This window comes from Cherax quadricarinatus, chromosome 78 (genome assembly GCF_038502225.1).
Source record: "Cherax quadricarinatus isolate ZL_2023a chromosome 78, ASM3850222v1, whole genome shotgun sequence".
Lineage (NCBI taxonomy): Eukaryota > Metazoa > Arthropoda > Malacostraca > Decapoda > Parastacidae > Cherax > Cherax quadricarinatus.
Window position 1 is genome coordinate 17,307,208 of NC_091369.1, and position 18,699 is coordinate 17,325,906.

Consider the following 18,699-nt stretch of genomic DNA (forward strand, 5'->3'; position numbering starts at 1 on the left):
TTCACTCCTACATCTGCCAACATCGTTGCCTCCAGCACTGAGACAGATAATAGGATTGCTCCCATTACCTCTCATGATGTCATCCAGACGGCTAACAATATCCTCCATCCCAGCCCCAGGAAAGCAAACCCTCTGTCTCCTACTCCTGTCCTTCAAGCAGAACGCCCTATCCATAACCTAACTTGGCTATCCCCAACAACAACAATATTCTTACCTTCCTTGGTGTCATTCGTCGTGACGTTCCCAGTAGTCGACTCACATTTGTCGGGTAGCACTGAGAATGTATTAGATGTTTCCACAACAGTTTCCACGGCAGCCTGTTTCTTCTTCATCGTTTCTACCTTTCCATTCGTCTTCTTGATCGTCAACTTCGTTCCCTGCTGTCCAGCCACTGACCAGTTTCCTTTCTTGACCTGAGGACTCAAAACAGGAGGACTACTACGAATCTTCTTGTTTTCCTCGGTCAGTCGCCGAATCTCTATCTTCGCCATCCTCAATTCTTCCTTAAGCTGTTGGTAAAGTTGCTCGATGGGGGGCATCTTGCTTCAATTCGTAGAGAGCGTGCAAACAGGTCTTCACAGAGCTAAGTCCACGTCACCACTGGAAATATATAAGCCAAGTGGTTTAGTGGCTGTCCAGAAGCTGTCATGGCAGCTGGTGTTTGTTTTGTAAACCAAGACTTTTTTTTTTATTAACATGGAGAGTTTTTTTTTTTATTATTTAAAACATTACAATACAAGGTGGAAATTTTATTAAAAGGTACACAAAATGAGTTAAATCACAAATTCCCACTTCACCCTTACAAAAATGATTACAACAGACAAAAGTGTTCTGACGCCCTAATACCACACACCATATACACCCAGTTATACCAGAGTTATATACCTGTGAAGGCTGAAACTTTTGCCACAATTTCACCCCCCCCCCTCCCGCAAAATATAACCATCACCAACCTGATTGCATCTTAACTTAACATTAAAGGATACATAGGAATTACACTATCATGAGTGATGCAGTAACATCTTAGACACAAAAATATTAATAACAATTAAATGGGATACATGTCATTACTTAACACAATGACACCTCAACCTGGTGAAAGGAACCCCAAAAGTTTAATTTTTCAAAGAAGGTTGCAACAATGAATGTCAACTCCCAAAGGCAACTTATGTGCATTTATCTTAGCATGTAAACCCTATTCATGCAACATAGTATATAGATAAAACTTTATATTATGAAAAACATCACAGAATACAAAGGTATAAAGTATAAACCCCAGCCATGTAGCGGCTACACGCAAAAAATTCCACATACTTCCCTAACACACATAAAACAATTTTTTTGTGACAACTGCACCTAAACACAACTCACATCATATGACTTAAGACTGCTATGTACATAGATAACAACATAATAATATGACTTAAGACTGCTATGTACATAGATAACAACATAATAATATGACTTAAGACTGCTGTGTACATAGATAACAACATAATATGATTTAAGACTGCTATGTACATAGATAACAACATAATAATAAGACTTAAGACTGCTATGTACATAGATAACACCATAATAAATCTAATTTGAATGGATCACAGTTGATCAATCAGCCTTCACATATTAGGCGTTAGAGAGTAATTCTCATAGTACAAGTCCAAGTCCAACTTGCGTGTAGTCCCATCTTGCTACATACAATAATGTGCGTATTATCTACATATAATACTACAACACACTGGACAAGCAACTGTCCATCACTTCCAATCAATATACTGCCCTACCCTCACTCTGCACAGTGATGTAGGCAACCCCCCCCCTTGAATACCTTATCCATCATTCACTACTACCTTGAAGGAACATGAGTACTATATGAATAGTGTATAGTCCATGACACAAAAAACTGGCCAGCTCCACAGGTGCTAGCACCCTTGGTCCATACATTATTCACTCACGCATCACACATCCAACACACACGCAAACATTTGTTGTCATCCATTACCAGGGAGGCGACCCTGTTTTCACCCATGACTTCCCTACCCCAGCAACACTTTCCAATCGTACCCTCCCCTCCCTCGTATATTACAAGTCTAATAAAACCTGTAACGTAAGTTGCCTATATCCCTCTGAAAAATCCCTCACCCACCTCCTCCCATAAATTTCCTTATTTCTACATACCGTTTTATAGAACGTTACCGCTAACATCCTCCTCTTCACCTCACTAACCCGTTTCCCCCGCAATCCCCACACTATATATATATAATCTGCCATAATGTACCCCACAGTTCTGATTACACTTTCCTCCCAACCCCCCACGTCGAGACTTAATGCTCTCAATACAGAAATTCCTTGACCTCCTATCCTATTTATCACCCATTTAACCACCCCTTGACACTCAGTCCGTCACAAAAATATACTACATGAAAAGCCGACTCCTCCCCACCACACGTCCCGCACTCCCCCCCTCCCCCGTCGTACATGACTCGTCTATCCCGTAGAACCACACCCGACGGTAAAATGCCGTGCAGAAAACGATACATTACATCCCGAACACGAGGTTGCAACCTCATCCTACTCAACCTATTCCATATACTTCCCCATGCATACATGGGGAAAATTCCCTCTACAGGCGCTACAACCCTCCCAGCTAACAATCTACACAACCTACCTATTTTAACCTTTGCCGGCTCTCGATCCCACGCCAGAGCCCTCAACACAGTTTCACACTCATGCAACTCAACTCCTGTATACATCCGTTGCAATCTGTTATGGATCCTGGCCAACCCCCCCCCCACACTTTCCCTCATCACCTCCCTTTTAATGAAGACACATTTGACCCTCCGCTTTAAGTCCAGCAATCCCAGCCCCCCCTTACTTACAGGTAACATTACCACGTCCCTTTTAATCCAATCACAGCTCGAACCCCACAAGAATTTAAAAACCTTCCTAAGTATGTTCGTTATTGCCGGCCCAGTTAATGGGAACACGGCTGCCACGTGCCATACTTTGCTATACAGTAAGATATTAATACCAATGGCATGCTGCACAAGGGTTAAATGATAAGGTCGCAATGCACCCAAGCATCCCTGAATCCTTTCTACCGTCCTAATCGAGTTTTCCATGCGTGCCACAGTTAGATCGTCTGCATAAATAAGACCGCAAATTTTTAATGAATTCACCTGCCTCCTCACAACTGCACTACCCCAATCAACCCTTCCTGCCCAAGCTCCTAACCCCATGACCATGGATTTATCTGAATTTACCCTCATACCAGTTGCCCCTGCGAACATTCGTACTACCCCATCTAATGTGTCCATTGACATCTCCTCCCTGATCAGAACAGTTGTATCATCCACATACCCAATTAAAACTGGCCAAACCCTCGCAACCTCACACCCTGGTCCCTCTACGTGACACATACGCTGCTCCACCAATCTACAAAAGGGGTCCTGTATGCACGCAAACAATAATTGTGACATAGGACACCCCTGCCTAAGTCCCCTACCTATTACAATCTTCCCACCCAATCGACCATTAATCTGTACCCTCGCCATTGCACCTCCATGCAACGCCTCAACCCAACCCACTATTTCTTCCCCAAACCCCTGACCCCTGAGGATGGCTTTCAATGCTTTCCGATCCACTCTATTGTATGCCCCTTGCCAATCGAGCGCCACCAAACCTCCACCCCCTCCCCCCCCTTTTGCCTCCACGAAATCCCTAAGTAACCCATGCCCCTCCACCATAGACCTCCCTGGCAAACCAAACTGAGTTTTTGATACTACCCGCCCCACCACACACTTGACCCGATTTTCCAAAATCTTCGCAAACAATTTGTAATCTGCGCATAACAACGAGATCGCCCGGTAATCCCGAAGCATATGCTGCCCCTTACCCTTCGGTACCAATACAACGACAGCCGTTGCCTGCTTCTCACCCAGCTCACCTCTCTCCTTCATGAAATTTAATAACCTAACCAAAAAATGCCTCATTAATTCCCAATGCTGCTGATAAAACTCTGCCGGGAGTCCATCAATTCCCGGTGCTTTGCCCTTTCGCATTCCACTTAAAGCCCTCCATATTTCCCCCTCAGTTATTTCCCCACCCAGTGCTTCCCTATCACTGTTACGCAACTGACATACCACACTCCCACACACCTGTTCTAAAACCCCATCCTCTACCCCTTCTCGTTGCCAGAACTTCTCATACCACTTATCAGCAAACGCCCCCATACCTTCCGTAGCTTGTATGACCTGCCCCTTCCTGTACCCTCCTATCGACTCATGAACCTCCAACCATGGTATAGTCATTGCCTGCTGTCTTTGTTTCTGCCTACGCAGTACACACGATGAAGGTCTATCGCCCCATAACACCTCTTCCACCCCCACCTGTACCCGCACCACTTGGAACCTCTCATCCTGTACCTCAGGCAGCCTCCCTTTAATTGCCATAATATCATCCATTGGATAAGTGCCCGCCACCGCCCCCCTCGCATAACAACCCCGTAACCTATCCTCCAAATAGTTGGCAAGCCCATATTTTAAAGAATTGATACGTTTCCCTTCCTTTACGTAATATTGCTTAATCCGTTCTTTAGCCACACCATCCCACCACATCACCACATCCTCTACCCCATTTACCTCTGCACGTAACCCCTCCCACAGCATTGCAAATCCCTCTATCCCCTCCTCATCGCCTAACACACTTGTATTTAACTTCCAATAACCCCTAGATATACCTGCTAGTGACTCCCACCCCACCTCTGCTACTACCGCCCGATGATCCGAATCAGCTACTTCTATTGTACGGAAAAATGTCAACCAAACCCCTTGAGATATATACAGCCTATCCAACCTAGCCGCGTAACCCCGTCTTACAAAAGTGTGCTCTACCTCCCACGCCCCTCCTCCAACCGCATCCCGCAACTGAATATCCCTCAAAAGATCTCGCAAGGCCACCGACACGTGCCCCGCCCCTTTTGGTTCCACATCAGCCCTCCTAATAACGCAGTTCCAGTCCCCACCAACGATAGCCACCGCAGGTAAACCACGTAAGAAGAAAACTAGTTCTTCACATACAAAATTCCTTTTTACCCTCACATCATTTTCTGCTGGTGCATACACACTTACAAAGGATACCATCTGCCCCATCCACCACCCATCCACGCGCAATACTCTTCCCCCCCCTCCCCCCTCACATCTTAGCAACACAAACAGGCTCGCCTCCCTGATCAATATACCCACACCACCTTTCAGACGTACAGATGGCAGAGTCATGACCCGAAACCCCTCCACCTCGAGCACTCTTCCCTCCTTGAAATAGTGTTCTTGCAGGAACACTACATCCACCCTATATTTATACAGAAACATTCGAAACCATTCCCTCTTCACACTATTACACAGTCCATTTACGTTCAGTCATACACCTAAGGCCTCTTTATAGTTTCCAACCCTTCCTCCTCTCTTCATTCATCCCAGGGCCTCCTGCCCCAGAGCCAGCACAAGGCTTCACACCATCAATCCCCCTCCCTTTTTTTGCGATGCCTCTTATCGTGACTACCTCGACAGTGCTCTTCCTTCCTCCCAGACCTCTGCGCCGGCGTCAGGACATCATCTGAGTCTGACGCCGCCGCTCTCTTCCTCGTGATGCCCTCCACATCCATGTTATATAATGAGGTTCCCTCACGATGTACCTCAACCTCCACCACGCCTCGTTCCACAGCACACGACGACAACTCACGCTTACTAGTTGGCCCGTCAACCCTGCTATGGTTTTTATCATTACATTCCTCTACAGGCAACGCCGTGCCTCTCACCAGCTCAGGAACAACATCCTCTGCAGGCGGCGTCAATGTCCTTAACACTTCCTGAAGCTCTTCCTCTAGAGCCTGCACCTCCTCCTGCACTTGCACTTCTGTACTTTTCCCTTGCCTAGTAACAGATCCTTTTACGTCACAGCTTACCTCACACACGCCATTCTCCTCTTTGGAATCCTCCACCTCTTCACTCCACAAGCGCCCAAGCCCTTGCTTTTGCGTGGGGCTCTCAACAACAGCTATCACGCTGGTAACTGGTGCTTCACCAGTTTGTGCAGGCTCCCTCCTCAGCTTCATACACGCTGCCGCCATATGGTCGTACGCCACACATATTCTGCACGTACGTCTCTGTCCGGCATACGATACCATAACTTGCGTCCTGAAGTCCTCCAACACGACGTAAGACGGTATGGGATGTCTCAGAGTCATCTTCAGGGAAAAGGTTCCCTCCAGACGGCCCATGTAAGCACCTGCCGTCCACTTGCCCTGTTGTGCCAGATGTACGGTCCCATATGCCTCAAAAACATTCCTGATGTCAGCCTCATCTGCCTCAAATGGGACATTACGAATCTTAACCCACGTAAAGTGACGAGATACGTCGATCAAACGCACCTTCACAGCTGGAGTAGCGTCAAGACTCACGTCTTGGAATCTCGTCACCAAAGACTCGTACACGGACGTGGAATTCAGTTTGACGAAGATTCTGTAAGCCCCATTCCATTCAGGGCTACACCATACACCTCATCATCCTGGATTCCATAGGTCTCCCTAATGATTGTTGGGAGTAATACCTGCGCTGAAGAGGGCGAAATCGCCCCACGAAGCAGCTCAATACCAATGGTATTTACGCGCCTCCTCACACTCAGCGCCATGTTGGTACAAGGTAGCTAGCCTGAAAACAGCAGAGGGGTGCAGAGCACAACCGCACTCTACCGTGGTCAGGCAGCGAATGTGGCATCACGGAGAGTTAGTATCCTAGGAAAAATCCTGAAGAGCGATACATTGCCACAATAAAATGTCAGATTAGTTGCACTTATCTCCTACCTATTGTAGTTTTTTTTTATATTTTATTTAAATTTTTTCTGGTATATCATTCGACTGTTAAGGAAATATATAAGCCAAGTGGTTTAGTAGCTGTCCAGAAGCTGTCATGGCAGCTGGTGTTTGTTTTGTAAATCAAGACTTTTTTTCAAATTAACACGGAGAGTTAGTAACCTAGGAAAACTTTGTCAAGCCGTTATGGCTTGATAAAATTCCTGAAGAGCGAAACATTGCCACAATAAAATGTTACATTAGTTGTACTTATCTCCTTTTACCTATTTTAACTTAACCTTGTGCAAAGTGCCTAAATGATTCGTAACTGACGCCAGAAGTAACTGAGGAATAATATTATTACATTTTTATTGATAAATTAGACACATGTGCAACTCTTGGGTATCTTTATTGAGGAAACGTTTCGCCACACACTGGCTTCATCAGTCCATACGTAGGAGAAACATGAAGAAGAGGAGTAGAATGAGGTAATCAGTCCCTCAACCTTGAGTCGATGTGTTCAGTCCATCAATCTTGAATAGAATACGGCATATGAGCGGAGAAGCAGCTTATAAACCGTATGGCAGGAGAGGTGCAGCAGTCATAGGTGGTGTCACATTTGTTCAATGTGGAAGTAGGTTGTGCCCAAGAATTAGGCAAGCGAAGAATTCCTAAGTATTAAGATCCCAAGAAGTTGCAGTGTCTGACAGGATTGTAGATGAATGGTTCAGAGAACCGACATGATGATAAATTAGACACATGTGCAATTCTTGGGTATCTTTATTGAGGAAACGTTTCGCCACACAGTGGCTTCATCAGTCCATACGTAGGAGAAACATGAAGAAGAGGAGTAGAATGAGGTAATCAGTCCCTCAACCTTGAGTCGATGTGTTCAGTCCATCAATTTTGAATAGAATACGGCATGTGAGCGGAGAAGCAGCAGATTGATGGACTGAACACATCTACTCAAGGTTGAGGGACTGATTACCTCATTCTACTCCCCTTCTTCATGTTTCTCCTACGTATGGACTGATGAAGCCACTGTGTGGCGAAACGTTTCCTCAATAAAGATACCCAAGAGTTGCACTTGTGTCTAATTTATCATCATGTCGGTTCTCTGAACTATTCATCTACATTTTTATTATTAACATATCGGCCGATTCCCATCTCCAGGACTCAAGTCCGGCCTGCCGGTTTCCCTGAATCGCTTCATAAATGTTACTTTGCTCACACTCCAACAGCATGTCAAGTATTAAAAACCATTTGTCTCCATTCACTCCTATCAGTACGCTCACGCATGCCTGCTGGAAGTCCAAGCCCCTCGCACACAAACCCTCCTTTACCTCCTCCCTCCAACCTTTCTTAGGCCGACCCCTACCCTGCCTTCCCTCCACTACGGATTTATACACTCTCGAAGTCATTCTGTTTCGTTCCATTCTCTCTACATGTCCGAACCACCTTAACAATCCTTCCTCAGCCCTCTGGACAACAGTTTTGGTAATCCCGCACCTCCTCCTAACTTCCAAACTACGAATTCTCTGCATTATATTCACACCTCACATTGCCCTCAGACATGACATCTCGCTGCAACATTCATCACCCATATAAGAGCGTTGGTAAAACTATACTCTCATACATTTCCTTCATTGCTTCCAAGGACAAAGTTCTTGCTCTCCACAGACTCCTAAGTGCACCACTCACCCTTTTCCTTTCATCAATTCTATGATTCACTCATCTTTCATAGACCCATCCGCTGACACGCCCACTCCCAAAAATCTGAATACATTCACCTCCTCCATACTCTCTCCCTCCAATCTGATATCCAATCTTTCGTCACCTAATCTTTTTGTTATCCTCATAACCTTACTCTTTCCTACATTCACTTTTAATTTTCTTCTTTTACATACCCTACCAGATTCATCCACCAACCTCTGCAACTTCTCTTCAGAATCTCCCAAGAGCACAGTGTCATCAGCAAAGAGCAACTATGACAACTTCCGCTCTGTGTTTGATTCTTTATCTTTTAACTCCTCACCTCTTGCCAAGACCCTCGCATTCACTTCTCTTACAACCCCATCTAAAAATATAGTGAACAACCACGGTGACATCACACATCCTTGTCTAAGGCCTACTTTTACTGGGAAATAATCTACCTCTTTTCTCACTATCCTCGTAAAAACTCTTCACTGCTTTCAGTAACCTACCTCCTATACCATACACCTACAACATCTGCCACATTGCCCCCCTATCCACCCTGTCACACGCCTTTTCCAAATCCATAAATGTCACAAAAACCTCTTTAGCCTTATCTAAATACTGTTCACCTATATGTTTCACCGTAAACACTTGGTCAACACACCCCCTACCTTTCCTAAAGCCTCCTTGTTCATCTACTATCCAACTCTCCGTCTTACTCTTAATTCTTTCAATAATAACTCTACCATACACTTTACCAGGTATACTCAACAGACTTATTCCCTTATAATTTTTGCACTCTCTTTTATCCCCTTTGTCTTTATACAAAGGAACTATGCATGCTCTCTGCCAATCCCTAGGTACCTTACCCTCTTCCACACATTTATTAAATAATAGCACCGACCACTCCAAAACTATATCCCCACCTGCTTTTAACATTTCTATCTTTATCCCATTAATTCCAGCTGCCTTACCCCCTTTCATTCCACCCACTGCCTCATGAACTTCCCCCACACTCACAACTGGCTCTTCCTCACTCCTACAATATGTTATTCCTCCTTGCCCTATACACGAAATCACAGCTTCCCTATCTTCATCAACATTTAACAATTCCTCAAAATATTCCCTCCATCTTCCCAATACCTCTAACTTTCCATTTAATAACTCTCCTCTCCTATTTTTAACTGACAAATCCATTTGTTCTCTAGGCTTCCTTAACTTGTTAATCTCACTCCAAAACTTTTTCTTATTTTCAACAAAATTTGTTGATAACATCTCACCCACTCTCTCATTTGCTCTCTTTTTACATTGCTTCACCACTCTCTTAACCTCTCTCTTTTTCTCCATATACTCTTCCCTCCTTGCATCACTTCTACTTTGTAAAAACTTCTCATATGCTAACTTTTTCTCCCTTACTACTCTCTTTACATCATCATCATCATCATCATAATAATAATAATAATAAGAATAAGAATAAGAAGAAGAAGAAGAAGAAGAAGAAGAAGAAGAAGAAGAAGAAGAAGAAGAAGAAGAAGAAGAAGAAGAGGAAGAGGAAGAAGGAGAAGAAGAAGAAGAAGAAGAAGAAGAAGAAGAAGAAGAAGAAGAAGAAGAAGAAGAAGAAGAAGAAGAAGAAGAAGTAGAAGAAGAAGAAGAAGAAGAAGAAGAAGAATATATCTTTAGTTACTACAAGTACATGTACAAGGTATACAGGCCTAGCTAGCTGACATCAATAACTTACTACTATACAGAAAGCCCCTTGTTATGCTGAGCATTTCGACTAAATTAGGTCAGTGTCCCAGGATGTGACCCACACCAGCCGACTAACACCCAGGTACCCATTTTACTGATGGGTGAACATAGAAAATAGGTGTAAAGAAACACGCCCAATGTTTCTACACTGGCTGGGAATTGATCCCACACCTTCGATGTGCGCAGCGAGAACTTTAGCCACCAGGCCACCAGAGCCCACTATGTTTAGTGTTGGCGTTACTTATAGAAAATGTTAAGTCACAGAAAAACCTACATTTCCAGGAAAACAACATAAATTGCAGAGCAATACAGATCGGACCAGTAATCTGTGGAGAAATAACATCATTTAATATAAGCCAATAGAAATATCATCTGCAAATATAGAGTCCTGTACAATAAGTGACTATAATGTGTATCTGGAAGACTTTCCTCAATATATCTCACTTGATCCCACGAAGCGTTCGTATTGCATACATTTTTCCTACATACTTGGATAAATTATTATTTCTGATACATTTTGCAAAACAAGAATCTGTGTAGGAATCTACAGGATATAGTCAATTCCGGTTGATTTTTAGGCATACTGTAAGAGGTCGAATACAAGTACGTGAGGAAAGATGGTTGGGAGAAGAAGAGATGAACACTCCTTACGATACTAAGAAACGACTACACATTGCACGACTTCTGGCTAAGGATAACCTAAAAACAGACCATGACACCATGAAAAAGAGGTATGGCAAGGCAGTTAAATTTCGCTCGTTTGACAAGAGTGAAAAGTTGCTGGTCCAGGAACCTGAGCAGAATCCCACCTTAAAGGCGAAGTTCACTGGTTCTATGCAGGCGGTGCAGAAGAACCCTATGTGGTAGCACCTGTCTACCATATTAACCAGATCAAAAATTCTATAAATCACCTCAAGCCTCAAGGCCTTGCTGGCGGCCATGATTCCTTGTACTCAGTTCTGAAGGTTCATATAAGACTTCCTAACTCGGCTCTCCTCCAGGATCCTCGCCGTTTTTTGTCAGGAGTTGAAGAAGCCCAAATGATAAATCTCACCACTCTTCTCCTAAACTATCCAAGCATACTATCAGATGTTCTGAAGATATGCAACGTTAGCTACCACATCGTGGACATTGATTCTACTAAACCTATTAAAGTCTATACCTACAGAACTAGTCCAGAGAAGCAGAGACTACTTCAAAAAAGGTAGGTGTTTTTATAGAACATTGGATGACGGAAGAATCATGGCACATGGGACTCGCTTTGCATCACTGTGAAAACATATCTGATGGGGAAATAAGAATATGTATAGTTTACTGCAAGGTGAATGAGGTCTCCGTACCAGATGCTTACCCTATTCCTCGAAAAGACAACAAAGTAAATGTTGTGGGTAACATATGTGTGTATGTTTCTAAACTAGACCCTTTGGAAGGGTACTATTAAGTTGTATTAACTGATTAAATCATGGACATTTCTGCATTCGTAATTCCAGAAAGTCATTATCAGTATTCTGTGTCCCTGTTTGGTATGAAGTACTCTCTAGCCTCATTCCAGTAACTTATCTATCAGGGTATTAAATGCCTTGTAGGCATGGTAGCTTCCTTGGACGATTTAGTTGCGTTTTCTGATATTTGAGACCAACATGTGTACCATATAAAAGACCTTTTAGAGAGGTTCAGGACATACAAGTTAAGAGTCAGTCTTAGCAAGTCATCTGTTAACCACTCTACCATGAGTTTTCTGGGCCATGATGTAGGAATTGGTAAAATTTCCCCATTCAGCATAATCCAGCTCCCTAATATAGAAAAAACTTCCTTCAAAAATTTGTGGGGATGAAAGGATTTTACAGGAAATCCTGTACCTGGAGTTTACCTGGAGAGAGTTCCGGGGGTCAACGCCCCCGCGGCCCGGTCTGTGACCAGGCCTCCTGGTGGATCAGAGCCTGATTAACCAGGCTGTTGCTGCTGGCTGCAAGCAAACCAACGTACGAGCCACAGCCCGGCTGATCAGGAACTGACTTTAGGTGCTTGTCCAGTGCCAGCTTGAAGACTGCCAGGGGTCTGTTGGTAATCCCCCTTATGTGTGCTGGGAGGCAGTTGAACAGTCTCGGGCCTCTGACACTTATTGTATGGTCTCTTAACGTGCTAGTGACACCCCTGCTTTTCATTGGGGGGATGTTGCATCGTCTGCCAAGTCTTTTGCTTTCGTAGTGAGTGATTTTCGTGTGCAAGTTCGGTACTAGTCCCTCTAGGATTTTCCAGGTGTATATAATCATGTATCTCTCCCTCCTGCGTTCCAGGGAATACAGGTTTAGGAACCTCAAGCGCTCCCAGTAATTGAGGTGTTTTATCTCCGTTATGCGCACCGTGAAAGTTCTCTGTACATTTTCTAGGTCGGCAATTTCACATGCCTTGAAAGGTGCTGTTAGTGTGCAGCAATATTCCAGCCTAGATAGAACAAGTGACCTGAAGAGTGTCATCATGGGCTTGGCCTCCCTAGTTTTGAAGGTTCTCATTATCCATCCTGTCATTTTTCTAGCAGATGCGATTGATACAATGTTGTGGTCCTTGAAGGTGAGATCCTCCGACATGATCACTCCCAGGTCTTTGACGTTGGTGTTTTGCTCTATTTTGTGGCCAGAATTTGTTTTGTACTCTGATGAAGATTTAATTTCCTCATGTTTACCATATCTGAGTAATTGAAATTTCTCATCGTTGAACTTCATATTGTTTTCTGCAGCCCACTGAAAGATTTGGTTGATGTCCGCCTGGAGCCTTGCAGTGTCTGCAATGGAAGACACTGTCATGCAGATTCGGGTGTCATCTGCAAAGGAAGACACGGTGCTGTGGCTGACATCCTTGTCTATGTCGGATATGAGGATGAGGAACAAGATGGGAGCGAGTACTGTGCCTTGTGGAACAGAGCTTTTCACCGTAGCTGCCTCGGACTTTACTCTGTTGACGACTACTCTCTGTGTTCTGTTAGTGAGGAAATTATAGATCCATCCACCGACTTTTCCTGTTATTCCTTTAGCACGCATTTTGTGCGCTATTACGCCATGGTCACACTTGTCGAAGGCTTTTGCAAAGTCTGTATATATTACATCTGCATTCTTTTTGTCTTCTAGTGCATTTAGGACCTTGTCATAGTGATCCAATAGCTGAGACAGACAGGAGCGACCTGTTCTAAACCCATGTTGCCCTGGGTTGTGTAACTGATAGGTTTCTAGATGGGTGGTGATCTTGCTTCTTAGGACCCTTTCAAAGATTTTTATGATATGGGATGTTAGTGCTATTGGTCTGTAGTTCTTTGCTGTTGCTTTACTGCCCCCTTTGTGGAGTGGGGCTATGTCTGTTGTAAGATTGTATCTGATATTGTGTTCCCCTTAACCTTTCTTACCAGCAGTAAAAATAAATATATTTAGTTCTCTAGATGTTCAGAGTCCTTTTGTTATATTAAGAGACTTTTATGCATTGCTCCCACTTTGTTGTTTCCAAATTATGCAAAGTCCTTTTCCTTACAGGTAGATGCCTGAGAAGCTGGAGAGGCTGCAGCAGGCCTATTCGATCATCGAGTAGTAGGCTCCTGCTCTCGTTCTTGCACTTCAACACCTCGGCGTGTTTCTATCATCCTCCATGCATGTCGGAAATATAAACACATAAGCAGTATAATGTGATCCTTTATTGACAAAGTTTCGCCCACATAGTGGGCTTCATTAAGTCACAAACAAATAAACCTTGGCGAAAGGTACGTGAACATTTATAGGATGGAGTCAGGAGGAGAATACTGCATGTGACGATCTTCCGAGTAGGGTGACAGAGTCTAGGACCTGGGGAAGCTTTATAAAGTTTTGGTGTCGTGGTGAGAGTAGAAGCGGAGAAGATCGTCTTGGTTGGTAGGTTTACGATAGATTTTAAAACGAAATTCTTGGTCAGCTTTGCAGAGAAGAACATCAAGGAAAGGAAGAGTGTTGTCGACTTCTTCTTCTAGTGTGACCTGGATAGAGGGCTCGACCTTGTTTAGCTTGTGTTAGAGAGCTTGAACGTTGAAGCGTCTGGGAGTTATGATGAGAATGTCGTCAACATAATGGAACCAGGTGACAGAAGAGGGAATAATAGCGGAAAATCACTCGGCTTTCAAAACATTTCTTTGCAGGACTCGCCGCATTCTGAGGGACTCAGAACAAGGGAAGAAATTTCTACATACCATTCCCAGCAACCCCAGACCTGCCAGAATGTACGGCCTGCCAAAAACTCACAAGCCAGGTATCCCATTGAGGCTTATATTCTCAGGAATATACAGTACTCCCCACCAACCCTCAGGAATTCTCGCTATACACATCTCTGAACTCTTGGGCACAATCAGTCAAGCACATCTCAAATACTCGGGTGATCTTCTCAATCGCATTCACAACATCAACATCAGGAACGAGAAACTCTCTAGCCTTGACATAACTTCCCTATTCACCAAAGTACCTACTACACAAGTCATCGTTCTCTTTCACAAGAAAATTGACGATTCTCTTGATCTTCCTATTCCAGCCAGCAATTTCATCGACCTTGTTGAATTATGTGTTGGCTTTACGTGTTTCTCTTTCGAAAATCACCTCTTTCAGCAGACTTTCGGACTACCCATGGGATCGCCACTTAGTGCAGTCCTGGAACATTTGGAAGCCGAGCGATTTTCCACTATTATTCTCTCTTCTGTCACCTGGCTCCATTATGTTGACTACATTCTTATCATAACTCCCAGACGCTTCAACGTTCAAGCTCTCCAACACAAGCTCAACCAGGTCGAGCCCTCTATAAAGTTCACACTAGAAGAATAATAATTCGACAACACTCTTCCTTTCCTTGATGTTCTTCTCTACAAAGCTGATCAACTTCTTTTTAAAATCTATCGAAAACCCACCAACCAACACGATCTTCTCCACTGCTACTCTCACCACGACACCAAAACCACCAGAACTAAACGTGGTGTAATTATAGACTTTTTCCTGCACACACTCAGAATCTGCAGCAATGAGTTACTTAAGGAAGAATGCTGTCTTATTGAAAAAGTATTTTCTAAACTCCACTATCCTCGTCACTTCATCAGAGACTGCAGACGGCGGGCATTAAACATCTTTAACACACCCACAGAAGATACTGCCGAGAAGAGATACACAGTCCTCCCCACCAACTCTATTGCCAAACACGTTTACATCTTTTCTAATACCTCATTCATAGTATCTACCTCCACTTCCACCACCATCAAGGACATTACCAGTAATAGACAGGACAAGCTTCAATCCTCTGCAGAGGTATACACAATCCCTTGTAATGACTGCAGCAAATTATACGTAGACAAAACATCCAGAGACCTCCGAACACGTATTTCAGAACACCAGTACGCAGGCAGATCTGACGATCCAAGGAATGCCTGTGTTCAACACCGAAATTCACACAACCATTTAATCAACTACAGAAACGCAAAACTTATCGCCAGAGAAGAAAACACTCAATACCGAAGAATCCTGGAATCATCACTTATCTGTATATCCAACAACTTCAACCAGAACAACGGCTTCCATAACATAGCTGAACCACTTGCCAAGAAACTTCTTCATCGCTATCCCACATAAGAACATAAGAATGGAGGAACACTGCAGAAGGTCTACTCATATTTATCTAATCTCTTTTTAAAGCTATTCAAGGTTCTAGACTCTATTATCCTTCGCGGAAGACTGTCACATGCAGGTTCAGATCCAACCCACCCAGCATTCTCCACCTGACTCCATTCTATAAATACTCACACACCTTTCACCCAGGTAGATCTGTTTGTGACTTAATAAAGCCCACTGGGTGGACGAAATGCTGTCACATTATACTGCTTATGTGTTTATTTTTCCATTGTGTCTGTATTTTATATCATTTACTTTCAGAAGTCTTAATGCTTGGGTAGAGTATCAGTTGTGTTTCATAGAGTCGGGTGTTGTCACGCGACTGTGAGGTGTAGTCTTGTTGAGGTGACTTGACTGTGAGGTGTAGCCTTGACCCTTTATATGCCCTCCTGTTGATGTTATGTTTTTCATAGTTCCTTGATAATGTGAGAAGTCATGAAGCGCTTGAAATTTCACTATTTTTTCATAGTGGTTGTGTGTGTGTGTATATGTATGTGTGCGTGTACTCACCTAGTTGTGGTTGCAGGTGTCGAGTCATAGCTCCTGGCCCTGCCTCTTCACTGACCACGTGTGTGTGAGTGTGTGTGTGTGTGTGTGTGTGTGTGTGTGTGTGTGTGTATGTGTGTGTGTGTGTGTGTGTGTGTGTGTGTGTGTGTGTGTGTGTATGTGTGTGTGTGTGTGCGTGTGTGTGTGTGTGTGTGTGTGTGTGTGTGTGCGTGCGTGTTTGCGTGTGTGTGTCTTTGTGTGTAACTTCGTTCAAGTAAGATACACTAATTGTCGTTTAGGAACTAATAATACTGACCACAAATAAACAGTGAAAGCACTGTTCGGGTGTACTCAGTATATGATAACACAGGTGGTTACCTTTCAGTCACCAGTAATCATCAGCTGATTAACCTAATATAAACAGGGATCCCGTGACATTTTTTTTTTTTCAAAGTTCTAAGGCGTTCTGCTTTGTGTGCATCACGCAGAGTCTCTGCTTAAGTATTTGACGTTGTTTGAAAGCTTTCACAATTTTATACTCTGAAACCTTTTGCAACTGTTTAAAAGTCCATTAGTGCCCCTTTCCTTAAAAAGGAAAAAAAAAGACATTACAACCCCTCGCCTCTTAAAATGAATTATAAAAAAATATTTTCCATCCACCAGGGCCACAAAAGTACTGCAGAACCAATATGATTTAAATGGAATCACGAATTTTTTGAGACTCACCCGGAAAACGCTTTCGTCTTCCGGAGTATAAAAATGCATTTGGTATTAAAAATATTAAAAATGGAAGAGGCGGAACGTGGAAGTGTCCTCGTGAGCACTACACCAGACAATGTTGTCTTGACAACACCAGACAATGTTGTCTTGACAACACCAGACAATGTTGTCTTGACAACACCAGACAATGTTGTCTTGACAACACCAGACAATGTTGTCTTGACAACACCAAACAATGTTGTCTTGACAACACCAAGCAATGTTGTCTTGACAACACCAGACAATGTTGTCTTGACAACACCAGATAATGTTGTCTTGACAACACCAGATAATGTTGTCTTGACAACACCAGACAATGTTGTCTTGACAACACCAGATAATGTTGTCTTGACAACACCAAGCAATGTTGTCTTGACAACACCAGACAATGTTGTCTTGACAACACCAGATAATGTTGTCTTGACAACACCAGATAATGTTGTCTTGACAACACCAAACGATGTTGTCTTGACAACACCAGACCATGTTGTCTTGACAACACCAGACCATGTTGTCTTGACAACACCAGACCATGTTGTCTTGACAACACCAGACCATGTTGTCTTGACAACACCAGACCATGTTGTCTTGACAACACCAGACCATGTTGTCTTGAAAACACCAGACCATGTTGTCTTGACAACACCAGACCATGTTGTCTTGACAACATCAGTCTATGTTGTCTTAACAACACTAGACCGCTGACAGCTGAGATCAGCGGTCACGTGTGGTCATACCTGTCCTAAGCTCTCTGGGAGTTAGCGTGGGGTGTTACCGAGCACCATGGCTTGTTGTAGTGTTTTTGATTCTCAGGTTAAAAGTGTTGAAGAAGGAGGTTCTACTTCTCCAGGAGGAAAATAGGAGGTTGAAGCTTCATCTAGATGGGATGGGAGTGAGATGGAGGGAGCTGGTAAAGAGGAAATGGTCACCAGCATTGAGAGTGGCAGCTGCTTTAATTGGCAGGTGGTTCACAGTTCAGGAAGAATGAAGATAAGGAGGGTTGACTCACGAAATCGTAATGACACGATTGCAAACAAACCATACCAAGGGCGGGGATAGAACCCGCTATCAGAGAGTCTCAAAACTCCAGACCGTCGCGTTAGCCACTGGACCAGCTAGCCACAATAAAATTCGAATCTTATTGTGGGTAGCTGGTCCAGTGGCTAACGCGACGGTCTGGAGTTTTGAGACTCTCTGATCGCAGGTTCTATCCCCGCCCGTGGTATGGTTTGATAAGGAGGGTTAATAGAGAAGATGTGAAGGTAGGAAATCGATTCTCTGTTCTCCAGGACGAGTGTACTTCAGTGGTTAGTGAGGTTAAACGTATCATTGATTCCCTTGCTAATCAGGGTAAGAATATTCTAATGGTAAGAGATTCTCAGGTAAGATATATGGACCGTGCTTTTTGCAACAGAGATAGAAGGGTCAGATGGAGGGTGTACCTCCCAGGAGCTGGTGTTGGTGACATAGCAGGTTGGACAATATTATGTCAGGTAATGGGAA